At 46.0% G+C, this 13,316-nt stretch overlaps 1 protein-coding gene across 4 annotated transcripts in view; it reads right to left on the bottom strand.

Moving 5' to 3' along the window:
- Positions 1 to 13,316, bottom strand: part of LOC115148593 (CAP-Gly domain-containing linker protein 2) — an 83,353-nt gene that overhangs the window by 50,779 nt on the left and 19,258 nt on the right. The window lies entirely within an intron of this gene.

Here is a 13,316-nt window from a genome sequence, read left to right as displayed (position 1 = left end):
ACGTAGCCCGAGTTGGCTAGAAGTACATCCACTATAACCGTGGAAAAGCACAGGTAGAGCTGATACCACCTCTGTCTGTAACAATGGAAAAAAGTGCGCATCAATATATCCCTTTTTTTTCTCTTGTCATAATAGTGGGTGTAGCTGGTGTATGCAGTCAGGCGCAGGAGAGCAGAGAATTGGGAGCAACGTAACTTTACTCAGAATAATGAATGGTGCAAGGTAAAACACTACACTTGCCCAAACACAAACATACGAACATCAACTTTTACGAACGCTTGTTTGTAAAAAAACAGCACCCGTCGAAATAACCAGTTACCAACATTACCAAACATGACATAAAACAATCCCGCACAACACCATGGGAGAAACAGAGGGTTAAATACATGAACAATAATTAGGGGAATGAAAAACAGGTGTGTAGAAACAAAGACAAAACAAATGGAAAATGAAAAGTGGATCGGCGATGGCTAGTAGACCGGCGACGCCGACTGAACAAGGAGAGGAGCTGAATTCGGCTGAAGTCGTGACAGTACCCCCCCCCCCCCCGACGCGTGGCTCCAGCAGCGCGCCGACGCCGGCCTCGGGGACGACCCGGAGGACGAGGTGCAGGGCGATCCGGATGGAGATGGTGGAACTCCCACAGCATCGAAGGGTCCAACATGTCCTCCACCGGCACCCAGCATCTCTCCTCCGGACCTTACCCCTCCCACTCCACGAGCTACTGAAGGCCCCTCGCCCGATGCCTCGAGTCCAGTATGGACCGAACTTCGGCTGAAGTCGTGACATTTCTGTGTATTTAATGTAAACCCACTGTTAGCACATACAGATGTAGGATCTTAATTTGAGCCAGTTTTCTACAGCAGGAAAATAATCCAGCAGCAACATGAAATGTGAAGAGTTTTAGATAAAAAGAGTTTTAGATTACTTGATATTGTGTTTCTTTGTTTTTCTATTGAATGTTAGGGGCACGTTTTTAATTAAAAGAATCCGAGTGATAGAAATGGAAGTAATCCAAATGTAATCAGATTATTTTGAATACTCCTTTAAGAGTAATAAATGAGTAATCCAATGCATTATGTTACTTATTACTTTCGTTGCCATGTAATCTGTAATCAACAACTGATTAAAATGTTTAAGTCATCTGCCCAACCCCTAAACAATAACCTAACAATCGCCAATGAGTGAAATAACCTCTCCTTGATCTTCACGAAACCAAAATATACAAATAAACCAATATAAATACAAATTCTCAATGATCGATTCGATATCATATCTCTTTCCACATAAACAACAAATATACAGGATTTTTTTTATAAACATGATAAACACACACATTATGTCATCATGGTCATCATCCTAGAGGCCAAACAATGATATCATCCATGCCAGTGTGTATCTCTTACTCAAAGCACTCCTAGGAGCAGAACAATGAAATTCAGTCTGAATTCATCTGATGGCAAAACCTGGTATAGCTTTCACTCTTTTTTCAATCCCCTAAAGGACTCTCCTGTTCTTTCACAGACAGCCATATTGATTCCACTTCTGGCTGTGAGAAGATATTGTTTTCTAAATGGTATGATGACAACACAAATGCAAATAACAAAGACTGAGATGTTATTGCTCCACAAGGCTTATTTACTGGAAAAAATACACTCCATTTCCCAACTTGGTAAAACTTCCTATTAATACTGTCTTTATAATGGATTATAAGCACATTTATAAAATCTTATGAGCTACGCATAATGCAAATAAGGACTCTCCATGAAATAGGCCCTAATAATTACTCGTTAACATCTATATCTATAGAGCATTATGACAAGGCTGTATAATACCTTATGAAGTAAAGTGTTATAATGCCCTCACACCATTCTCATAGCGTTATAATACATTATAATGAGGTAGAGGGAATTCAAAGAGAGTGTTATCCACAATCATAAAAAAAATGTTGTGTGTGAATGTAGTAGAGATGGACAATGTCTGTCACTGAAATGAGTTGGTGGAGAATAGTGCTTTGTTCACTACCCAACATCTGACTCATGACTACTGCCATCTTGTTTTGAGTCACATCTTCTCCAGACTGATCCCGGGACACAGAGGCCTTTTGTGAGTGGGCTAGAGAAGAACCTACAGTAATTGCCTTTATGGAAAGAGAAAAAGGCATAACTTACTTACAGCACACTGCCCTTATGGATAGCATGGCATTGTCAGCACAGAGCAGTTTCCAGTGAATTCATCACATTCATACAAATCAGTTGTGCTGTAGGTTGTCTTGTCATGACGTGTTTTAAGAACTTACTGCTGATGTTTGAGGATAAAAACTGCACAATGAATGTTAAGGGTTGATCGATTAATTGATCGATTGAATTGATCGATGAATACATGTTTATAATAAATAATAAACGTTATTTATTATAATACATATAAATAATTATAAATATTATAATATAATATGTATTAGATATAATTATTTATTAATAATTATTATTAATAAATATTAATAATGATAGTCATCATCAATGTCAATGTGTCACGTCCTGACCAGCAGATGGAGCTGTTGTAGTAGTTTGGGGGTCAGGACGTGGCAGTCTTGTGGGTGTGTTTGAATGTTCTGTGTGTCTTGTGACTCCTGATCAGGAACAGCTGGGGATCGTTGTTCCTGATTGGGAGTCATATATGTAGGAGTATGTTTGTCACTGGGGTTTGTGGGTGGTTGTTTTTGCACTGCGTTTATAGCCTGTAAAACTGTTACTGTTGTCACCTTTATTGTTTTTTTCAAGTGGATGCTTTTACTCTTTTTTGGTAATAAAAAACCATGAGTATTCACATACCTGCTGCGCCTTGGTCCATTTATGAAGACAACCGTTACAGAACCACCCACCAAAGGACCAAGCAGCAGAAGAGGAGGAAGCCACAGGAGAGAAAAAGGGAGGAATGGACATGGGAGAACGTCCTGGATGGCAAGGGAGCCTACACCTGGGAAGAGATCCTGGCCGGAAGGGATCGCCTCCCATGGGAACAGGTGGAGGCACTCAGGAGAGTGGAGGCAGCTGGACAGAGGAACCAACATGAATGTTATGCTGGAACACGGCTGGCGAGGAAGCCGGAGAGGCACCCCCAAGAAATTTTTCTGGGGGGGCACACGGGTAGCTTGGCCAGGCCAGGGAAGAGCCGTAAGCCAGCTACCCATGACTACAGGGAGGTGCATATGAGGTGGAGGGCGCCATGTTACGCTATGGTACGCACCATCTCGCCTATACGGATGCACAGCCCAGTTCGCCCAGTACCAGCGCCCCGCAGGTGCCAGGGCAAGGGGAGCATCGAGCCGGAAGGGGTGATGCCAACCCTGCACTCAAGACCGCCAGTGCGCCCTTTCGGTCCGGTGTTTCCCGCTAGACGCACTAGCATGGAGGTGCGTGTCTCCAGGCTGGCACGTCCAATACCAGCCCCACGCATCAGGAGTCTAGTGTGTCAGCCCAGCCTCGCCAGTCAACAGTCACCAGAGCTGCCCGCCAGTCAACAGTCACCAGAGCTGCCCACCAGTCAACGGTCACCAGAGCTGCCCGCCAGTCAACAGTCACCAGAGCTGCCCACCAGTCAACGGTCACCAGAGCTGCCCGCCAGTCAACAGTCACCAGAGCTGCCCGCCAGTCAACAGTCACTAGAGCTGCCCGCCAGTCAACAGTCACCAGAGCTGCCTGCCAGTCAACAGTCACCAGAGCTGCCCGCCAGTCAACAGTCACCAGCCTGCCCTGAACTGCCAGAGTGGCCAGACTGCCCTGAACTGCCAGAGTGGCCAGACTGCCCTGAACTGCCAGAGTGGCCAGACTGCCCTCCGGTCCAGCCCGAGTGGCCAGACTGCCCTCCGGTCCAGCCCGAGTGGCCAGACTGCCCTCCGGTCCAGCCCGAGTGGCCAGACTGCCCTCCGGTCCAGCCCGAGTGGCCCTCCTGCCCTCCGGTCCAGCCCGAGTGGCCCTCCTGCCCTCCGGTCCAGCCCGAGTGACCCTCCTGCCCTCCGGCCCAGCCCGAGTGGCCCTCCTGCCCTCCGGCCCAGCCCGAGGGGCCCTTCTGCCCTCCGGTCCAGCCCGAGTGGCCCGTCTGCCCGGCGCAGCTATCGGCGCCATCAAAGTGGGCGACGCCGAGGGTGGAGCGAGGTCCACGGCCTGCACCTGAGCCACCTCCAGGATAGGTGGGTTGGGGAGGGAGGGTGTAGCACAGTGCTGTCGTTGACGGCAACCACCCTCCCTTCACTCCCTTATTGTTTAAGGGTTAGTGTTTATGGGTTTTGTTGGGGATTTTGTTTGTTGGTGTTTTTTTGTTGTTGTTAGGTGCATTCCGGGGTCTGCACCTTGAGGGGGGGGTACTGTCACGTCCTGACCAGCAGATGGAGCTGTTGTAGTAGTTTGGGGGTCAGGACGTGGCAGTCTTGTGGGTGTGTTTGAATGTTCTGTGTGTCTTGTGACTCCTGATCAGGAACAGCTGGGGATCGTTGTTCCTGATTAGGAGTCATATATGTAGGAGTATGTTTGTCACTGGGGTTTGTGGGTGGTTGTTTTTGCACTGCGTTTATAGCCTGTAAAACTGTTACTGTTGTCACCTTTATTGTTTTTTCAAGTGGATGCTTTTACTCTTTTTTGGTAATAAAAAAACCATGAGTATTCACATACCTGCTGCGCCTTGGTCCATTTATGAAGACAACCGTTACACAATGTCAGTCAAAACAGGTTAAATATCTCTGACTTCCACTCCTTCTCATCCACATATGGTGCACATTTGTACGTGAAATACAAGTACTGTCACTGTAACATCCTCACTTCCTCTGAGAAGAGAAGCTCCAGCTTGACGTGGCAGACAGACAGATTCATCACCCGTGAATCTACATAGAGATAACAAAAACACTCCCAAAGAATGTTGAATCTTCTCTTCCTAACTCACTTTGTTTACTTATAGGGACGGAAGGTAGCCTAGTGGTTAGAGCGTTGGACTAGTAACCGCAAGGTTGCAAGATCAAATCCCTGAGCTGACAAGGTAAAAATCTGCCATTCTGCCCCTGAGCAAGGCAGTTTATCCACTGTTCCCCTGGTGTCAATGATGTGGATGTCAATTAAGGTAGCCCCCCACACCTCTCTGATTCAGAGGGGTTGGGTTAAATATGGAAGACACATTTCAGTTTTACAACTGACTAGGTATTCCCCTTTCCCTAAACCTGCACAGCATGACAGACCATGTCCAAAACAGCTTTCACACCAAGGAAAACATACTGTGTGAAATAGACCACAACCTAGCTTGTCAAAACATAAGGAGAAGACATTGACCTGGGTTGACAAAATAGGAGATCTTGCTGGTTCACTGTTATCTGAGTGTTCCCTTCCATCCCTAACCTGTCCATTTTCGAGAGAACTGTGATGGAAAACTGTGACGCAAAGTGTGAAAGCCATGAGGCAAAACACAGTAGTGGGCTGCTTGTGATGCCAGTTGAATGGATGGATGACTGCATAAGGATTCACAGATTAAAGCCTGAGTGTGCCTGCCAGCAGTGCAGAGACAGTTAGTCAGCAACGTACTGTAAGACTCCTCTTGGCTACTGCCTCTCTAACTTCCTGTTTATCTGAAAGTTGGCCTGAGATGTGACTCAAAGCGACTCAGTTTTAGTGCCAAGACACAGAGAGCTACACCAGGGCACTAGGCTGTGATATATTTGTCTATGATTTCAAATGGAGGTTAGACACAGTTAGGTGAAATGAAGTGTAACCCTTAAGACATCATACTGAGGATGTGTAAGACCAGTCCTATGAGTCAGTTAGTTTGCCTTGCATTCAAAAAATATATAACTTCCACCAACTGTGTTATTGTGCTACGCAGATAGTGAAATATACATCAATAAAACATAATTAATAGAGATGGTTAAATGTTATTTACGGGTTATTTTGCACAGATTCACTGCATTACGGAAGAGTATTAGTGCCAAGTGAAGGTAAAAAATAAACGGTGATGCGTGGTGGTGCTTGGAGTTTTTTGTTGTTGCACTTATAGTACTTAAAAAACTCGAAATACTTTGAGAGTTGAAATTTTGAGAATAAATGTCCAAATTCAATTTGGTGAATAGTCGCAATATTTCCATAATAAAATCAAAATACAATTTTGAGAATAATGTATTTTGAGAATAAAGTCTAAAACGTTTGATATTTTTAGTTGGCTACTGCTACCTAACGGTATTGCGTACACATTCATTCGTAACCGCAGCATTCAAACGAGGCTGCAATGAAAACTAATGGGACTGTAGCGACTGTGTAAGCATCAAAATCCGGGGTGTTAGCTACGTTTCTATTGAAGCGTTGATTGACGTGGAAATAGACCAATAGTATACGAGAAAATATGAAAAAGAACGGACCCCTCTGACGCTGCACGTTACATCGTGACGTAAAGCATGCATTAAGCAACTCATTGTGTGCCATACAGCCTCTTTCCACCAGTGGTAGCGTGTCTCTCACAGATTAAAAACAAGCGTAACCATATACACTTGTAAGAAACCTTGGTTATTATGGTGATGTGTGGCTCAATTGGTAGAGCATGGTGCTTTCAACGCCAGGGTTGTGGGTTTGATTCCCATGGGAGACCAATAAGTAAGTTGTTCTGGATAAGAGTGTCTGCTAAATTATGTAAATTATTTATGATTTTCGTTTAAATAAGCTTTAGTATTAATATTATTATGGCTAATTTTAAACAAATTTTTCATGAGTATGGTGCTAATAGCAGTGGTCATCAATAACACACACTGAATCAATGTCACGTAGTGGCCAGTATAAGGGTTAATTAGTATTGTAGTTTGGTCAGGACGTGGCAGAGGGTATTTGTTTTATGTGGTTCAGGGTGGGTGATTGTTCTGTGCTTAGCCTTATGCCTAGCCAGACTGTTTTTTGTCGATCGTATTTCGTTTTGTTATTTTTGTATGTTCATTTTGAAAATAAATAAACGTCAAGATGAGCCTACACGTACCTGCTGCGTTTTGGTCCTCCTTCACCGACGACAACCGTGACAGAATCACCCACCAACGATGGACCAAGCAGCAGAGGAAGGAGCAGAGGGACTTCGAGTTGGACTGGCGGGAGAAGTGGACCTGGGAGGAAGTTCTGGACGGGGCCGGACCTTGGCACCAGGCTGGGGATTATCGCCGCCCGCAGTGGGAAATTGAGGCAGCCAAGGCAGAGAGGCGGAGGTACGAGGCCATGGACGCGCTGAGGGAGAAGCACGAGAGGCACCCCCAATACATTTTTTGGGGGGGGCACACGGGTAGTTTGGCTAGGCGTAGGAAGAGCCGGAAGCCAGCTACCCATGGTTATATGGAGGAGCGTATGGGGTGGAGAGCGCTATGTTTCGTTGAGGAGCGCACTCTCTCACCCATACGCTCGCACAGTCCGGTGCGAGTTATTCCAGCCCCTCGCAGGTGCCGTGCTAGAGCGGGCATCCAGCCTGGTAGGAGGATGCCTGCGCAGCGCATCTGGTTGCCGGTACGCCTCCGAGGACCAGGCTACCCAACTCCCGCTCTATGCACGGCTACCATCAGGCCCCTGCACAGCCCAGTCTGCCCTGTACGAGCACCCCGCTCGTACAGGGCTACTAGTTCCATCCAGCCAAGGCGGGTTGTGCAGGAGGTAAGATCTAGACCGACTGTGCGCCTCCATAGCCCTGGGTTTTCAGCTCCTGTCTCTCGTGCGGACCCGGAAGTGCGTCAACCCAGTCCGACTCGTCCTGTTCCCGCTCCCCGCACTAGCCTTCAAGTGCGTAAACCCAGCCTCGCCAGTCAACAGTCGTCAGAGCTGCCCGCCAGTCAACAGTCGTCGGAGCTACCCGCCAGTCAACAGTCGTCGGAGCTGCCCGCCAGTCAACAGTCGTCGGAGCTGCCCGCCAGTCAACAGTCGTCGGAGCTGCCCGCCAGTCAACAGTCGTCGGAGCTTCCCGCCAGTCAACAGTCGTCGGAGCTGCCCGCCAGTCAACAGTCGTCGGAGCTGCCCGCCAGTCAGCAGTCGTCGGAGCTGCCCGCCAGTCAACAGTCGTCGGAGCTGCCCGCCAGTGAACAGTCGCCGGAGTGGCCAGACTGCGCTGAACTGCCGGAGTGGCCAGACTGCCCTGAACTGCCGGAGTGGCCAGACTGCCCTGAACTGCCGGAGTGGCCAGACTGCGCTGAACTGCCGGAGTGGCCAGACTGCCCTGAACTGCCGGAGTGGCCAGACTGCCCTGAACTGCCGGAGTGGCCAGACTGCCCTGAACTGCCGGAGTGGCCAGACTGCCCTGAACTGCCGGAGTGGCCAGACTGCCCTGAACTGCCGGAGTGGCCAGACTGCCCCGAACTGCCGGAGTGGCCAGACTGCCCAGACTGTCCCGAACTGCCAGACTGCCCAGACTGTCCCGAACTGCCAGACTGTCCCGAACTGCCAGACTGCCCAGACTGTCCCGAACTGCCAGACTGCCCAGACTGTCCCGAACTGCCAGACTGCCCAGACTGTCCCGAACTGCCAGACTGCCCAGACTGTCCCGAGCGGCCAGACTGGCCAGACTGCCCCGAACTGCCAGAGTGGCCCGACTGCCTGGAACGGCCAGAACCGGAGCCACCTCCTGATATAGGTGGGTTGGGGAGGGGGGGTGTAGCACAGTGCCGTCGTTGACGGCAGCCACCCTCCCTTCCCTCCCTTTAGTAGAGGGGAATTTTTGTTTTGTTGTTTGGGGTTGTTGTTTTTGTTTTGTTTTAAAGGTGCTTCCGGGGTTAGCACCTTTAAGGGGGGGGGTACTGTCACGTCCTGGCCAGTATAAGGGTTAATTAGTATTGTAGTTTGGTCAGGACGTGGCAGAGGGTATTTGTTTTATGTGGTTCAGGGTGGGTGATTGTTCTGTGCTTAGCCTTATGCCTAGCCAGACTGTTTTTTGTCGATCGTATTTCGTTTTGTTATTTTTGTATGTTCATTTTGAAAATAAATAAACGTCAAGATGAGCCTACACGTACCTGCTGCGTTTTGGTCCTCCTTCACCGACGACAACCGTGACAATCAATCAATAATTCATTGCATAAGACTGATGTGCAGAATCATAAAAAGACTACCACCGCGCGAACCTCTGATCTGCATTTACACAAACAAACCCGTCACCTGCTGCTTTCGTTTTTTTGCTGTGTTCACATATTTTGAAGTATACAGTTGAAGTCGGAAGTTTACATACACCTTAGGCAAATACATTCAAACTCAGTTTTTCACAATTCCTGACATTTAATCCTAGTAAAGATTCCCTGTCTTAGGTCAGTTAGGATCACCACTTTATTTTAAGAATGTGAAATGTCAGAATTATAGTAGAGAGAATGATTTATTTCAGCTTTTATTTATTTCATCACATTCCCAGTCGGTAAGACGTTTACATACACTCAATTAGTATTTGGTAGCATTGTTTTTAAATTGTTTAACTTGGGTCAAACGTTTTGGGTAGCCTTCCACAAGCTTCCCACAATAAGTTGGGTGAATTTTGGCCCATTCCTCCTGACAGAGCTGGTGTAACTGAGTCAGGTTTGTAGGCCTCCTTGCTCGCACATGCATTTTCAGTTCTGCCCACAAATGTTCTGTAGGATTGGGGTCAGGACTTTGTGATGGCCCTCTAATACCTTGACTTTGTTGTCCTTAAGCCATTTTGACACAACTTTGGAAGTATGCTTGGGGTCATTGTGCATTTGGAAGACCCATTTGCGACCCAAGCTTTAACTTCCTGACTGATGTCTTGAGATGTTGCTTCAATATATCCACATAATTTTACTGCCTCATGATGCCATCTATTTTGTGAAGTACACCAGTCCCTCCTGCAGCAAAGCCCCACCACAACATGATGCTGCCACCCCCATGCTTCACAGTTGGGATGGTGTTCTTCGGCTTGCAAGCCTCCCCCTTTTTCCTCCAAACATAAGCATGGTCATTATGGCCAACCAGTTCTATTTTTGTTTCATCAGACCAGAGGACATTTATCCAAAAAGTACGATCTTTGTCCCCATGTGCAGTTGCATACCGTAGTCTGGCTTTTTTTATGGCGGTTTTGGAGCAGTGGCTTCTTCCTTGCTGCGCGGCCTTTCAGGTTATGTCGATATCGGACTCGTTTTACTGTGGATATAGATACTTTTGTACCTGTTTCCTCCAGCATCTTCACAAGGTCATTTGCTGTTGTTCTGGGATTGATTTGCACTTTTTGCACCAAAGTACGTTCATCTCTAGGAGACAGCACGCGTCTCCTTCCTGAGCGTTATGACGGCTGCGTGGTCCTATGGTGCTTATACTTGCGTACTATTGTTTGTACAGATGAACATGGTAACTTCAGGTTTTTGGAAATTGCTCCCAAGGAAGAACCAGACTTGTGGAGGTCTAAAGTTTTTTTTTTTGAGGTCTTGGCTGATTTCTTTTGATTTTCCCATGATGTCAAGCAAAGAGGCACTGAGTTTGAAGGTAGGCCTTGAAATACATCCACAGGTACACCTCCAATTGACTCAAATGATGTCAATTAGCCTATCAGAAGCTTCTAAAGCCATGACATAATTTTCGGGAATTTTACAAGCTGTTTAAAGGCACAGTCAACTTAGTGTATGTAAACTTCTGACCCACTGGAATTGTGATACAGTGAATTAAAAGTGAAATAATCTGTCTGTAAACAATTGTTGGAAATATTATCTGTGTCATGCACAAAGTAGATGTCCTAACCGACTTGCCACAACTATAGTTTGTTAACAAGAAATTTGTGGCGTGGTTGAAAGACACGTTTTAATGACTCCAACCTAAGTGTATGTGAACTTCCAACTTCAACTGTATATAAAGTGTAATATTTGGATGCAAACTCAAAATTGAATACAATTCAACTCTATATCTGACATGGTACAGTTCCCCCATAGTTAAATAAAGATTAAATGAAATAAAAAAATAACCATGTATGTGAGGTGTAGACTTTGGTTTCAATGTAGATTTGTTTAAAACTACCAAGAAACACTCTGTGTGACCCTGAAACACGTTTGTGTTTGGGTAGAGTGTGCATAGACTGCCATTCATTACAGTAAGAGGCTATAGCCAGACGCCTCTAGAAGTGGGGTTAGTCGCTGGTTACTTGACAAGATAGTGGTCTTAAAAAGCAGTGAGCTATAAGGACACAAGGCGAGACCCAAATGCAGACACAGGAGGCAGACGGTTGAGTCCAAACAGTACCAGACGATAGGCAATCTCGAGGTCAGGCCAGGCAGGAGTCAGAAACCAGATCTGAATCCAAAAATAGTACAAGGGGATAGGCAGGCTGGTAGTCAGAACAGACAGAGTGGTCAGGCAGGTGGGTTCGGAGTCAGGACAGGCAAGGGTCAACACCAGGAGGACTAGAAACAAACAGAGACTGGGAAAAATAGGAGCAAGGAAAAGCACTGGTTGACTCGGCAAACAAGACGAACTGGCACAGAGAGACAGGAAACACAGGGATGTATACACCGGGGATAATAAGGGACACCTGGAGGGGTTGGAGACAATCACAAGGACAGGTGAACCAGGTCAGGGTGTGACAGTGAGCAAAACTTTTACAACCATGTTAATCCTTCAACCCTGAAAGTCGCAAAATGGTTCTGAAATATGTATGAAGTATAAGTCAAACAACTCTTGTCAAGACTAAATTAGTCAAAAAACTCCTCCCTAATCTACAGCTGTAGAAGTTCCCTCCAGTGAAGTTATCATAACATGGCCGACTACAACAAAACGATCCCATGCAGGCTCTGGGTGGTCCTTTAACATAGATCAAAGCTAGAGCAACATGAGACGTTACTCATGTATATTTGGCGACAGAAGTTCTCTCTTTTCAGAAAGCATTTGTCTTCCCTCTAATGATGAGGGATCTCCGTCTCTGACTAACAGGGTCGTCTGGATTGTCTATGGGTGCCTCCCAAATGGCTCCTTATTCCCTATAGTGCCCTTCTTTTGACTAGAGCCTTATGGACAAAGGGGAATAGGGTGCCATTTTGGACACAGACTTCATTATGTCCCAAACCCCTGATAACACGATCCTTCTAACTAGGCAGGGGATGTTAGTGACTGAGCGTCCATTAGGCCTTCAGATCCCCATTACAACCCATGAAGGAATAGGCATGGTGCTACCTTGTCATTTAGGTACTACTCAATGTTAATCCCAGTGGTAACAACTGATTACTCAGTGTTTCAACCTCACAGCTTAGGGCCTTGAAAGCTGGTGCTGGTTGATGAGTAGTTCTAGTGGGCAGAGGCTGTTGGGAAGGCTTTAGCGAAAACATACTTATATCCATAGAGAGCATGGAAGGTGGAGTCCATGGCAAGTGGTTAAAAACTATGGTCAGACATGAGAAACCACAGCAATTACAGCTGCATTTATGCATTCAAATGTAATACTTTTGATAAACCTTTCAGGGATTTCTCGAAAACAATATTTTCTACTCTTGCAGGAGTTTGAGATTACCATTGTGTATTGTGTACAAAATTGGAATACAAGTCAGAGCCTATCACAAAGCATCAAGATTGAAAAGTAGAGCACCAAAATACACAATATCAATATTGCAAGAGAGGCTGACAATTTTGAAACAAGTTTCACAAATCCCTATCCAGTATCCATATTGACCAACACACTCACAGAATAGCTGTGAGTTAGAGCAGAGTGGAGAAGCAAGGTAAAATGATGTCAGCGGTGGGATCTCCTGACAGTAATCCAATGTGATTGACAAAACTGAGCATTTAGCGTAACCCAACGGTAAATGAATGGCAATGTGACCCAATTGTTGTTTAGAGAGTGTGGTTTGGTTGAAAGAACATTGTGTAAACGGCAGTCCTTGACCTTTTGTGGGAGTGCAGAATCAGTCCAGGTCTGGTTTCTCAGACTTTCAGAATGATCAAAAAAGATAGCAGATTTACAGGTAAATCATAATAAGTTAGGATTGAACTTTCATAATTTTTGGTCATTGTTTTCGTGGAGCGAGGGTCAAAGCAAACGTGCTCTTCATGTCAACAACATAATTTTCCATCATCTGTTTCCACACAGTGAAAAACATTTACACATTGTTTTTTCAAAAGTGGTTTTGTCTTGATACTATGTGGGTATGAAAGTTGCAAAATGGGAACAAAAATGTAAACGCAAAATGCAACAATTTCTAAGATTTTACTGAGTTACAGTTCATATATAAGGAAATTAGTCAATTGAAATTATTTCATTGGGCCCTAATCTATGGATTTCATTTGACTCAGAAAACCAGTCAGTGTCCGGTGTGACCACCATTTGCCTCATGCAGCGCGACGCATCTCCTT

The sequence above is a fragment of the Salmo trutta genome, chromosome 15 (assembly GCF_901001165.1).
Source record: "Salmo trutta chromosome 15, fSalTru1.1, whole genome shotgun sequence".
Classification (NCBI taxonomy): Eukaryota; Metazoa; Chordata; class Actinopteri; order Salmoniformes; family Salmonidae; genus Salmo; species Salmo trutta.
The sequence above is the reverse complement of the archived record's forward strand: the minus strand, read 5'-3'. Positions and strand labels throughout refer to the sequence as shown.